The following is an 11448-nucleotide window of genomic DNA, read 5'->3' on the forward strand; positions in this document are numbered from 1 at the left end:
GTAATATAATGCAGTGATAATGATGATGATGAGTATTTAGTTTGAATTTCTGATGGGCAGGATCCAATTATATCAACAAGCTGTAAAGCATATGTTCAAACCAACCAAGTGCAGGATGCAAAATATATAGGAATGTGATGTATGGGATAATCGATGCTATATTGATGTTTATTATAAAATAATGGCTAACTGGCTAAGGTTTTTGGTGGGCTAGTTTCGATTATATTAGCAAGGTACAGAGCATACGTCCGCCAGTTAGATACGAGAAAACAATGAATGCGATATATATAATAAAATGATAGCTAACTGGCTAAGGTTTCTGGTGGACCAACTCCAACTATATCGGCAAGCCATAGAGCATATGCCCACTAGTTAAATGATTAAAAAATGATGGAATGCAATGCAATAATGATGTATATGAGAAGCAAGGGGGTTGAGAAGGGAGTGAGTATTGCACAATGTTAATGCTCTGATATGGTTGAAGCTTAAATGACTAGATGAATGGTAGTATCACAAGGCTAGATTGAGTGGCTTGGATTAGGACTTAGGTGGCTCAGGAGACTTGGACTCGGGCTTGGCTAGGATAGACCAGGGCTAAACTCTCTCTCTCTCTCTCTCTCTCTCTCTCTTACTCTACTTAGTAGAGGGATGGCTAGATAGCTAAGGCTAAAGTATCACTGGGATCTTCTAAATCTACTAGATGTAGTGGATCGAACTCTACTCCATGCCTGAAATGAGAAGGGGAGGAGGCTATTTATAGCCTACAAACTCAGTTTTCCTGTGATTCTTATATAGTCCAGGAGAAAAAGGTTGTCGAAGGGCGAGTATTAGAGATTTTCACATGACATCATCTCATTGGTTTGATGAGTTAGTAAAAGGGTGATTTTGGGTAAGGAGATATGGATTGGAGTAAATACACTTTAACTGCACACTTAAGGTCTAGAGGGAGATACACATGCTTCAGGGATGCCAGCCCAAAGAGGGGGAGTGCAACATGGCAAGCAGCAAGTTGGATATCGTCAGTCCCCACCTAGACTCCCTACTTTAGCAAGAAGCCTCCTACAAGCATGTGGAGGCTCTGTTGTGAAGGATGTTATGTTAAGGTTTTTCATGGTACTCTAATTAGGCTTGCTTTTAGGCTTTGGTTCAAGTTTGGTTTTGGGTTTAACTAAGTGAGTGGACTAGGTTGTCAGACTGGGTAGGCTAACCAGGTGAGTTGATTGGGTTGTTAAACTGGGTAAGTGGATCGAGTGAATTGACTCATCGAGCTAACTCAAGGCTCTAAGGTTTTAGGTTCCTAGAGTTAAGGATTAGGCTGAGTAGGTTGACTGAATTGAGTTTAAGGTTTGCGATTAGGGTGCCTAGGGTTTTGGCTTTTAGGGTTAGGGTTTTGGATTGGAGTTTTGATTTACCATTCATTGGTTTAAACTCAATCAGCTTATCAGCTTGGGCTGGCGTGTTTACAGCGAGTGTAGTGGGGAGTCTCATATATATAATGGTTTGCATGAGGCCGGATATCTCAACGGCAGTTAGTGTGGTTAGCAGGTATATGGCGAACCCAGGAAAGGAGTACTAGAATGTTGTCAACTGATTCTCAGGTATCTCAGGGGATAAATCGACACTAGGATTATGTTTGGGGGATATGGTGCTTCAAGTGAAGTTGTAGGCTATATGAATTCGGATTATATAGGTGATATGGACAACAGGAGGTCCACTATGAGATATATTTTTACATTAGCAAGCAAACCGATATGTTGGAGATCTACACTAAAGTTTACAATAGTGTTATCTACAAATGTAACATCCTTAATTTTTGCTATTTTAGATTTTCAAAAATTCTTTATATATATATACATACATATATATATATATATATATATATATATATATATATATATATATATATATATATATATATATATATATATATTACAGTGGGCTCCCTGCCCACGTAACCTGTCACTCGAGGTGAGCCTATACATAAGTGGTACCAATAAAGAACTGCGCGAATTCAATTAATCAACTATAGGAAGCTAACGAATCCGCCCAATCACTTAAACCTCAAGTCTAGCCTTGTGATTTGTTCATCTATGGCCCAAATCTAGCCAACTTACAAATGACCAACTGAGATAGTCATAACTAAATAAATACCTACCTAAAGCCAAGACAACTATGGGTCAAATTTTAATTAATAAACGAAATCAACCCAGTTACTCATTTAGCCAAAGAACCAACGGTCTAAAGTGATCATGACTGAATTGTCATTTTTGCTAATTGCGAATAGGCCACACTATGAACATAGTTAATTCAAACCCAAACAATTGCGCACAAGAAATCTTGATACCTAATTCATTCCAGAAATGTCCTAATTATCTGAACAAGCTCTATATTGCTTGTTGGCGGGCCACTAGTTCCGAAACTATAGAATAATGTCCATATCACTGGAATTGACGTCCATCACAGGTGGTAAATCAAGATGGTACCCAAAACTGTACAACTTGGGTCAGAAGTTGAGTGCTTGAAATGTACAAATACCCTAAGTTGAAGCCTGAAACTTCAGTGAAATAGACCTTCCGCTCTTTCACGAAGTTGTGACTTTCTGACCGTCGGATTGCGACTAAACTCAAGTCATGAGTCAGGGTTATTTTCTTACTCATATCCGTATAACTGTAGCCCCGATTGAACACTGATAGTCGTCGATCGCAAATAGGGTCCCCGCGGTCGATCAAGGGATCTGATCTCCACTAAAATTGGACTGATCGCTCATCCTACAATTAGGCACCTGTCCTAAGGCACGGATGAGCTAGTGAACCCTTGTAAGGGCTCCGTGGACCAAAATCTAGCCCACTAAGGGGCATGCATATTTGAAAAAGGACCCCCAGGGTCATTTAGACACAGAATCTGGACTATTTCAAGCCCAAAATCACACTCCCTCACTCCCATACAAAAATTCAGCTCCAAGAGAGAGAGAGAGGGGTGGGGAGAAGTGAGAGAGATCTCCTTAAGGAGCTGATCTAGGAAATTTCCCTCTTACCGTTGCCCACTTCGGAGCCCACAACCGCACCCCATCGTAGAGAGGATCGTGGCGACGATTGAGAGGTAATCTCCTAGTCCCCTTTGAAATTTGAGCCTTGTGAGCTATTACATGCACTCTTAAAGGCTAACCTATGCAACATAGTGCGTCAATCCACCAAATACTTGGCCAGAATCCTAGGAGCGGTGCTAGGAAAATCAGCGGGCTACCCTTAGGTACGGACCATTACCTTCAAGTTGCTAATTATCGAACATATATCATAAATAATGATTGTGCAGTGAAAATTGTGAATTGCATGCTAACTAATGACTAATCCTTAGGCATATTGTCATCCATAAAGTGAATTTTTGCTTATAACCGTCTATTATTGATTGCATGCTAGAATAGATCGGATTCACTGAAATTTTATGCCCACATGTTCCATATTTTTCCCCTGATACATGCGCCTAATTAGCTGATTGTGGTAAATTGTGTGATGATTTAATAATGCACTTGCATGCCTATTTGTTTGCTCATATTAAATAGAATATCCTGAAACACTGTTGAGTTGGTTGCCTATTCCTGAATTGAATTGTTTGTGGCATGCTATATAATTTTAATCTATTGGTAATAGGGTTGGCCAGTAAACCGGAAAAATTCACAAGGGCAGCCCTACTGGATTGGCTACCTAGGTTAATCTGACCGATTCAGCTGAAGACAGACAACCGACAATAGTTGGACTACATAGGATGCTTACACCTAGTGTCGGTTGCGTGTAGTTCGCCTAAGTCAGTTGAATTAGTCCATTAGTTGGCCAACCATGGGTGTTCACCAAGTATGATCATACCTATTTGAACTTGAGACATTCTACACCCGTGGAACGCCCACTTACAACCACTATGATACAATTCACAAGTCTCGTGATCCGGACATGGTAATATGGGATACTATACTGAAGCTATCAGCCTGCCTTGAAGTGACGAGCCTCCCCATAGTGACTGTGAGTAACTCGGTTTACAAACCCGCCTTTCGTATGAGTTCAGCTGGGAGTGACAAACTTGTATGGATCAAGGATCGCAAGCACGAGGCCGCTACGGCTGCCCTGGGCCTCGCGATCGGATTAAGACCCTGATATCGTGGGAGTGCCTCAGTTTCCCCAATCTTGCTGAAACATAACTAAACGCTTGGTTAACATGATCATTATCATATTGCATTAGTTAAGTTGGCGACTCAGCAGTCGAGGTCACATTGAGGGAGTGTTGGTCATATACGAACACATAGATGGAGTTGCTCGAGGGAGTGTTGGTCATATGCGAACGTATAGATGGAGTCACTGGAGGGAGTGTTGGATGGCGAGGGCATGCATCATATCATAATTGAAAGAAGTGAGTTAATGGTCCTAAGGAGGGTGAATAGGACTATCAAATAAAAACTTAAAGTACTGAAATAATAAATAAATTAAAACAAATCACAAAATTCAATAGTAGTACTATTGAGAAATTAATTCAAACTTAGTTCGTAGTACAACCTTACACCAAAAGAAATATTTTAGGTAGGACAACCTGATTTCACGAATGTTTGTAAGGATCAAAATCACAAACTAAGTAAGAAACAAGAGAACTATCGATTACAAGCATTCACTACATATGCATAAATAAATTAAAATAATTCACCACAAATACATCACATAAATCATTCACCACAAACACCGGAATTTACAGTGTTTCGGTGTGTACACCAACTATTCTCAAACAGCCACACCTACTCCACTTCCAATAATCACAACACACGTGATATTGGCGTTCACTAATAATCAAGATTTTCACAGGTTCACCTTAAAACCTATACAGTTGTGATTTTAGAAGGACTATCACAAACAAAACCCCACGCTGAGATTTTCTAGCTATCTCGGTCAAAACCAATACATGAGATTTTTTGGATATCTGAAAGAAACCAAAATATAAAGATATAGAATGATACTTATCTTTTCCTTAAAGATGTACTTAATGTAGCCCGTAGAACCGCTTCTCTTGAAGTAAAATGTTCAATGTCCAATACCACAAATAAGAATTGTAGGTTTTAAATTGATTTTAAATTAATTCAAACCATAGGCTACTTGTTTGAATCCCTTAGATCTCAAAAGAAGAGTGATTACTCTCTTTAAAGCATATGATTCATAAAAAGAGATCAAGGAATTTAAAAACAAAAGCTATATAAACAAAATATAAATACCATGCAATAGCTTGATGATAGTAGAGACATCTCTCTTTCTAAATGGAGGCTATTCTTAGCTTAGATTAATAATTTCAGAATGAGAGAAGACCTCTATTTATGGGCTGAAATATTGTTATTACGACTCGTCTATGGTCTCCTTCGACTCATCTAAGAACTAACTAAATTTTAAATTCTGGGCGCGATCAGATAAAACAGTTTTTCGACTGGTTAAAGGCCCTGCTCAATTGGTCGAGGGCCCTCTTTGACTAGTCGAGGGGGCTAAAATTTAGTCGCTGGACTTCGAGTTGAGCACCCCTTGACTGGTCAAAGGTGCTTCTTCGACTGGTCAAGCAGACTACTCGACTTGTTGAGAAACCACCAGAAATATTCAATTTTTGAATTTAAATCTTAGATTAGTCGAAGATAATCTTAAACTGGTCAAGACACGGCTTAAACTAGTTGAATCAAGGCTTAGACTAGTCAAATTAAAGCCTAACCAAAGTATAAAAATCCGTATAAGTTTATCATTTGAAAGCACATAAGTCTAAGGTCTTTCTAAGGTTAATTATACCTAAGAAAACTGGACATTGAAGAGTAAAGCTTGAATCTTCTACTTGAATCTTCAATAGTTCACAGTTGAACTTCTTCTTAAAGTGCAGTCGAAAGTGGAACTTGATCTTCTACTAGAAGTGTAATAGAACTTGAATTCATTTTAGCTTGAACAATCTATCTTTACGACTTGTACTTAAGCTTGCATTTTTCAACTTCATGGCTAGTACTTGAAAGTGAACTTTCCATCTAATTGTGTGAACCATATCATAAGCTGTTTTGTCCCATCAAAATTTGATAAATAAGAGTGCTTTATACAATATAGCACTTATAATAATACCATGCATGTGTATTAACAAAAGAATCTAAGGATTGTATGCTTAAATTTATTTTTCATTAATTGTGCATGTCGATTTGATAGCTTGTGTAACTTGATGTTAATGGAACCACTGAGTTGATCACTCACTCCCATTCTGGGACAATGTTTTAAAACACAACTAAACCCTATCTTAAATGCAGGTATCACAAAGTCTGATGTGCTGGATGAGATGTCCATAGACTTGGAGGAAGAGCTCTCATATTTTCAGCTCTTGGGCAGGCCACTATACTTGCCTAGCGAGGGGACTGTGGGGCAGGAACATTGCGTACATCTTTTGGATTACATGTATTTTTCCAGGACGCGATCCCATACACTACACGAATGCATATCAATTTGGTTAGTCATGCTCTAAATTAGTTAGTTGTTTTCAGTTTACACCACATGATCCATTTAATTTTTTAAATACTCATACACTAATTAAATGAAACCCAAATTAGTTAAATCTGCAAAGCATAAGTGAAACCCGAAAATTCAAGAGTCTATCATTACTCAACCCTCAAAATTCAGGGCATTACAACAAATGAAGTGGAATATATGACTGCGATGGAGGCGTCAAAGGAGGCATTGTGGTTGAAAGGTTTAATATGAGAATGCGGGTTGAAGCAAAAGACGATTCAATTGCATTGTGATAGTCAGCGTGTTATCCATCTAGCATTGAATCAAGCATATCATGCTAGAATCAAGCACATCGATCTAAGGTTCCATAAGATATAAGAGCTCTTTACTCCATGAGAGGTTCTATTTCAGAAGATTCATACCAACAATAATGTGCGGATACGTTGACAAAGACGGTGATCATAGAAAAGTTCAAGCATTTCTTAGGCTTGACCAATCTCACTAGCCATTAATGAGATTGGGCACCTTACACGGGTGCAGATGGATTTATGTTTTAGGTGGAGAATGCAGAGAGCAGTCTACGCGAAATGTGGAAGTTGTATAGGAGGTGTTTAGAGTGACTTGGCAGAATGCAAGTCAAGGTGGAGATTATTGTACAGGATGCCTTAGATTCTACCAATTTGTTATGCAAAGAAGCTCTGATTCGATTTGATTGGGTTCTGATTCAGTTCCACTGAAAATAGGGTGGTTTCTTAGGTTGCATGCTTTAAAGATTTATGCATTTTCAGTTTGACCAAAAATTGTTAGTCGGTTTGATTTAGTCCAATCGAAGGTTACATCTAGTCCAGCCAAACATGTTATATAGATTTGCGCAAATTGGGGTATTTAAATCTGTTCACAATTAGAGCTTAAAAATAAGAGTATTTTCTCTTTATGGGAAATGGTTTGTAAGGTGAGAGGGTATTCTAAATATTTGTAAGGGCTTGAGAATAGATTTTCTCAAGGGACTAAGGTTTTATTAAAGTTGCGCATCGTAAGAGGAGATTGGTGATTTTGTAATCAAAGAAGGTAAACAATGTAAACTCTAAGGCTTTGATTATAGTGGATTTCTATCGCTTAATGCCATAGTTTTTTTCCTGGAAGCTTTTTTCACGTAAAATATGTTGTGCTATGTAGTTGCTTACTTTATTGTTTGGTTATTCATCTTTGTTTGATTATTCTATCTTCGTGGCACTTGATTTCATAAAATGCATAGATTAGTGAATATATTAAATCCAAATTTCTAATACCTATGGTTGATATGGGTTGCTAAGGACACGGAATATCAACAAAGAAGAAGGAAAAGAATTCCTAAGTGTATTGTAAAATGCGTTGTGCAGGGCCTTTCTTGGTGTGTAAATGACCTTCGATTGTCCATCATGTAAGCCTCTCACAGTCTCCTTGTAGCCTAAAAATCACATTTTAAATTTTAGGTGGGCCATCTAAAAAAATCATGCCTAGACGCAGTGGCCCACATGATATTTGGAATTATATATTTGATTTTTGGAGTGTCTATTCATGGTGATTCTCATCTTTTAGGAATGATTGAACGGTGGTGTCTCATCCCAACTATTCCTTGTTTATGACCAACCTGTATTTTGTGTCAGCCTTATTTTTTTGGTTTTAGGGTGAATGTGAATGGTGTAACCTTATGGAAGGATTGGATGTTGTTTAAACAAAAAGGTGCGACCCACACACCATGACACGGCATAAGCTTATTCTATAAACGTTGTAGAGGATCCAACCTCTCTTTAGTACAGAGGTTTGCTACCATAGCTTACCAGAGGCAGGGCCCACTAGAACCTTTATATAGAATAAGCTTATTCCACAAACATTAAAGGTGAGTCCTACAGGAATCTTTATATGCATGGCATCCAACCTATCCATCAAGGTCCCTATAATAAAAGTTGGAATCCCAAAAATCAAAAGTTGGACAACCTAAAGATTAGGTTGATCCAACCATCACGTTGTCCACAATGTTAATTTGGAAGTTTTTGAATGATTGTACATTATTTTCTATGTTGGCCCACATGATGGTTGAATCGACCTAATTTTTAGGGCATCCAACTTTTATAATGGACAAACCTGATGTCTTGATGACAACTAACATGTTTGTCAGATGCCTCACCTCATAAAACCCTTAGGGCAATCCAAAATTCAGGTTTGCGACAGCAAATGGATCAAGGTGCACGTGGACGCCCAACCTTGATTATCACTGGGGCCCACTTGACTTTCCAAATAGCTTAAATTTTTTCCTGGTCCTTCATCCAAAATAAATTATCTATATGGTTTGGATTGCATACAAGCAACTTGGTGGGCCCCTACACAAATCAAGGGTAAGAATTCCCTCCCAACTTGTTACCCTTGCTATTGCCCACTTATGTTTTGGATGAGGATAATTTTTGGGCGTTGGGGTTTCATGAAGTAACTCATTTGATGAACGGGGATGATTTATCAGCAGTTCTCATAGAAGCCACTTACAAATTTATTCCTCGGAGAACATCTCTCTCTTATGTGTGTGTTTGTTTCTATTTTAAATGTTTTTTACCTGATTATGATGGAAATGATCTCTGTGGACCCTACCATGATGTGTTGATGGTATCCACACCGACCATCATGCACAGCCTCCCAAATTTAGGTGTCGACCCTAAAATTAGGCCAAACTATGACTTTGGTGGGTCACACTATAAGGAATGCGCTAACATACATACAGGTTCTCTTTTTATAAAGGTTACTACACATGGTCTATATAGTGTAGGCTTTCCAGGGTAGTCTTGCTAAAACAGGCTACACAGGCCTGATTGAGTACTAGTGTATGCTTTTCTAGCATAGGCCTGTTAAAACAGGCATCACAAGCCCGATTGAGTACTAGTGTATGCTTTTCTAGCACGGGCTTGTTAAAACAGGCTTCACAAATCTGATTGGGTAAAAGTATAGAAATTTATAGCATAGGTTTGCTAAAACATGCTACAAACTTGATTGAGCATGCCTCTCAGTCTATCTATATATATATATATAGGCATGCTCACCTGCGCATATGGGCATCTTTGCACAAGTGTCAATGGTCCGTGTGATGTGGCATCCCATGAAACTCTATGGGGCCAATTTTCACCCTGATCTAAAATACTGGTTGGCCATAGCAAAGAGAGATGCAAATCAAGGAAGAAAATTGTTTTCCTTTTCCATGGCCTACCAAAGTTTTGGATCAAAGTAAAAGTTAAGCCCTGGCAGTTTCACGGAGTGTTGCAATACATGGACCGTTTAGATTTTGGACTGACATCCCGTATGATGAGTTCTCCAAAAGTTTGCAAGTGTTCCTTATGAACTTATGCACATCTATATATATATAGAGAGAGAGAGAGAGAGAAAAAGAAAGAAGGAGAGAGAATGCTCAGTTGCGTACCAGTTCGCATGGACTCATGAAATACCACGGAGAGAGAGGCAGCCGGACTCCTTGTCATGGAGAGTGAGAGAGTAGAAAGCATTAATTTACGGTTGATGACAATTAAATCTCGCGCCAATTCAACCCAACTGATGAGCACATGGCATGATGAGGAGACATCCCTGACCCGACAATCAATGACTGCCGCTGGACTCACGGGGTGACATTTTCGACGTGACTTAAACATGTAAAAGGAGGTCATGGTATAGTACAAAGCTTCATATGGTAGATGCTTAAGGATGCATTTGTACTCTTACCTGCATTTTGAGTAAGTGGTAAATGCAAGTGCAAGAGAAAAATAGACCGTACAAATACATGTGATCTTTAACTACATATATATCTGATCGTATATATACTTCAGTAAAAAGAGATTATCACTGCAAGATATAAAACATACCTCGGTGTGGCACCCATATTCTAATTACTCTATAGTTTGGGACTTTAGTAGGTCTATTGAGAGAGATTAATCATTTATTATATCCTTACATATAGTTAGCTCGGCCCAAACTCAACGTTTTTGTGTGTTACTCCCCATAGCTCTTCCTCAGCCATGTGCAAATATAAGTATCAAAAATGCATTCCTCATCATTAATATGTTCGATCATGATAATTGTGGCTTTTTGGTATGAGACAACCAGGCAAGGCAACTGACAGAACCTTTACCAGCTGCCGAAGATATGCAAGCATCAAACGGAATTGATACGTTCTTTGAAACCTACCTTCAAAGTCCATCAATCATTCTTCTCTCATGGACTTTATTCATTTACCCCACTTTGACACTAACCTTCTTTGACACCTACCTTCAAAGTCTCTTCCTCAATCATTTTTCTCCCATAGACTTTTTTCATTTACCCTTCTTCACCTTAATTGTTAATTGAACAAAAATATCACAATTCTTCTCCAATCGTCTTTGGTACATTCTTTGACACCTACCTTTAAAGTCCCTTCCTCAATCATTCTTCTCCCATTGACTTTATTCATTTACCCTTATTTACCTTAATTGTTAATTGAACAAAAATATCACAATTCACTTTTAGTAAAAGTGATGTCTTGATATGAGTGGGGATCGCATTTCTTTTCTTTTATGTCCATGTAGTTTTGAAAATTCCAAACATCTCATAGATATATACAGAGGTATAAGAAAATTTTCAAACAAGCAGTACTCCATCGCAGAATTGAAATTCCCACAAATTAGTTATACATTCGTTTCTTGATAAGACTACTTACTATATATTTCTTCAAGCTCGATCTCTCCCCTAGATGAACCATATAACTAATGAAACCATGAGTACAAAAAAAAAGGGCTTACCCCACCCATGAGTAAATATTTCATATATAGTAGCTTCATTGGACTATACATATCTCTTGGTATATCCAAATAATAGGTAAGGGTATAAACCAAAACATTCTGAAGCCACAAGGATAGTTATTGAATCGTTATCACTACATAAAAACATTCCTCTTAGCGTAGCTATT

This window comes from Magnolia sinica, chromosome 7, assembly GCF_029962835.1.
Source record: "Magnolia sinica isolate HGM2019 chromosome 7, MsV1, whole genome shotgun sequence".
Taxonomy (NCBI): Eukaryota; Viridiplantae; Streptophyta; class Magnoliopsida; order Magnoliales; family Magnoliaceae; genus Magnolia; species Magnolia sinica.